This window comes from Myodes glareolus, chromosome 1, assembly GCF_982192425.1.
Source record: "Myodes glareolus chromosome 1, mMyoGla1.1, whole genome shotgun sequence".
NCBI classification, from domain to species: Eukaryota; Metazoa; Chordata; class Mammalia; order Rodentia; family Cricetidae; genus Myodes; species Myodes glareolus.
Genome location: NC_142026.1, coordinates 122,261,132 through 122,264,434, shown reverse-complemented (window position 1 = coordinate 122,264,434; position 3,303 = coordinate 122,261,132). Strand labels below are relative to the sequence as shown.

Genomic DNA, 3,303 nt, shown 5'->3' with positions numbered 1-3,303 from the left:
TATTCTAGATGACAATATAAAAATGCATTGATAAAAAGCAACATATAGAAAAAAGAAATTTATCTTGTTTAAAATCTTAAGTCATAATTCTTCCTTTTAGAGAAGTCAAGACAGGAAGTGGTCACCTAGCATCCATGGTGTTCAGAGAAAGAGAATATATACATGCTTGGTTTCTTGCTCTCAGTTAGATTTCTCCTCTCTCATACTGCTCAGGACGCCTTGCCTAGAGAGTGATGCTGCTCACAATGGGCTGGGTGGTCGTACATCCATTAACAATCAGCACAATTCCCCATACACATGTCCACAAGCTTACATAGTTTAGACGATTCCTCATTGAGATGCTCTTCTGAAGCAACTCGAAGTTGTATGATGCTGACAAATTGACTCTCATAAGAACAGCGTTGAAGTGGCTTGGTGAGTTACCTTAAATCCACCAAGTTGGGCCTGTTTTACAACTGTGGGGGAAAAAAGTTCTTATTCTTAGACGATACCTGTTGCAATGCAGAGCGAAGAAGTTTTATTACTTGCAAGCGGTATTGAGATGGATCATCACACAGGAGTAAAAGGAGAAATCCAACGCAGCAAAATGCTAACTGGTGAGCTGAAGAAAGTGGCACATGGGTGTTGATTGTACTATTCTTGCAAGGTTTTTGTAGGTTTGACATTTTTTCAAAATAGATTCTTAGAGAAAGGTTTTTAAAAAGCAGATGTTGAATAATTTTCTCTACTATATTTGGAGAAAGATGGAAAAGAAAAAGCAAAGACACCCCTTTCCTTTTCGTCACTGAGATGCTTATCAGTAGCATATATATTTAGCTGTTGACACATGGATATAATCCCTCCCTCATTACTTAGATATTCACATCCACACATATTTACATACTCATTCCCTTCCTGTTTATCTAGATATTCACACATGGTTACACCCCTCCCTACCAGGTTTTATCACCAACCTCAGTGCACCTTGTGCTGGCTTTTTCGTTAGATTCCCTATAATATATTTCCCCCATGAAAATATTATGCACATCACACATAGGTAGACTTAAACTACACATGGGCATCAACACATTCAAATGAATTTTGAAATTTTCTCATGTTATGTTATAGAAATTAAAAGATAAGCAAACCAAATCCAAGGGCTCTTAAAAGTTGTCTACCTCATGTTATATCAGAAAGATGGTTCCACCAAATTCTGTAAAACTCATCCAGTCCTAGGTGGCAGTGGAGGATAACCATGGTAACAGTAACTATGGCTGACATGATGTACACTGTGGCTGATTACTGACAGATCCTCCTACAGGTTGGAGGAAATGCTGCACCTTAAATCTTGAAGTGCATTTGAGAACCCACACACAGCTGTGAAAAAAAAAAAAAACAGAAGTGTTTTCTTCACATTCTTTGCCATAATCCCTAAATACTGATGTATCCTCCTACAAAAGAGAAAGAGGTTCAGTGGTTCCGTAGATGCTCAGAGACCACTGCCTGGTTGAGTCAGCACCACTCATGCTGCTAATTAAGAAATATCCTGCTTTCTGGTTCTTAGTGCTACATTTGATGCTAATAACTACATTGGTGTCTTCTTCTAGGCCCTGGATTTCAACTAATTCCTATAGTTTAGAAGGCATCTTACTTGACTGATTGGCAAAAGAACTACCAATAAACTACCTCATCTTCCCCCCGCCACTCCTGTTTTGACCTTTCCTTCCTTCCTTCTTTCTCTCCCACCCTCCTTTTCTCCCTTTCCTTCTTTCCCTTTTTGCTTTGCAGTTGCTCTTTTCCTTTCCATTCCCGGCCCCACCCACCCACCTATGCTTTTTAGTGGATATTTTTCTCACAGTTAGCAATTGGAGGAAGTCTATGCAACATTTACAGACAAGATCAAAATAAATTGTTATTGAGAGAAAGAAAAGAACAACGACATAAAGATGTTGGTTTTTTTTGGTTTTTTTTTTTTGTTTTGTTTTTTGGTTCATATTTTCATTAGCCATGGTGGCAAAATGCCTAGTCAAAAAGACCAAAGCCCTGTCATCAGACTCCTCGGATTCTTTCTTCTTTGCTTCCACTTTCTTCTCCTCAGCTGGGGCAGCAGTAGTGGAGGGGGCAGGACCGTCTGCTGGTGCTGCTCCGGCTGTTGGAGCCCGTCCACCAGCCCCTACATTGCAGATGAGGATCCCAATGTTGGCATTGGCCAGGGCCTTTGCAAACAAGCCAGGCCAGAAAGGTTCAACATTGACACCAGCTGCTTTAATGAGGGCATTGATCTTATCCTGCGTGACCGTCACCTCGTCGTCGTGGAGGATGAGGGCGGATGCAGGCGAACTCAGGGACGGAGGCCATGCTGCAGACTACCAGGCACATTGCTTGTCGCCGGATGAAGTGAGGGCCTCACCCCACTGCAGCCTTAGCTTCCTCGGAAGGACTGAGCACCTTGGTAGCAGCAGAGGAAAAGCGACAGAAAGTGTTTTAAATAGAAGCAGTATGGCGAAAAAATGAAAAAATCTTCTATGTGAATTGTGAATCTAATAAAGGCTCAAATTAGTGGGTTGCTTAGATATGTCAAATGAGTCAATATTTCAGAGAGATAGACTCTGCCCTGGCTCCTGATATTATTGTAGCATTGGTAAGCAGTGCCATGGAGTCATAACATTGGACCATTTTGATGACAAATAATGCCAAGGAGAAGTTACACTGCAGTTCCTCTTCATGTTATGAACATGAAGTGAACAATAATCCTAGTGATCGCCATGACTTCAGAGAAGAGCTCAGCAATGAGGATTTTTATCTGGGTCAAAACAGTGGCAGCCTCTCAAATCAGTTTATTTCTTAATAAGATAAGTGGACCAGTCCTGTATCTGTCTGAGAGTGTGGACTTTTGTAACTTTCTGAATCTATTAGATCTTAGTGTTTGTTGTATGTATCTAGTAAGATAAGATAAGGACCGAAAAGACCACCTGCCTCCTTACTGATTCTGTAGTTACATCGTAGGAAGAGTAAAGAGTTGGTTTAGGAAGTTGTTCTGTGAGGCTTGGAGCTTTGCCCTTGGTAGGCTCTCAATTTCATAGGCGTGAAATTAAAGTGGAGAAGAGGCAAAAAGTATAAAAGAATTAGGCAACAAATGCTGAGCTAATATGACATCTGGTGGCTTTAGGAAAACCATCCTCATTAATAAACTCAGCATCTTTAAGAGAATCTGTGACTATGAGGGCATCTGTAGTAAAAAGAGAAATGGCCGGAGGGGCATATGAAATGCATAGATTGTGTCCAGACTGTAGAAAAGCAAAGCTTAGAAAGCTGTCAGTTCCA

The 3,303-nt window shown here is 40.9% G+C and overlaps 1 pseudogene; it reads right to left on the bottom strand.

Annotated features, from left to right (window-relative positions):
• Positions 1 to 2,001: 2,001 nt before the first annotated feature.
• On the bottom strand, positions 2,002 to 2,337 carry LOC148123563 (large ribosomal subunit protein P1 pseudogene; annotated as a pseudogene).
• Between the last annotated feature and the right edge of the window lie 966 nt (positions 2,338 to 3,303).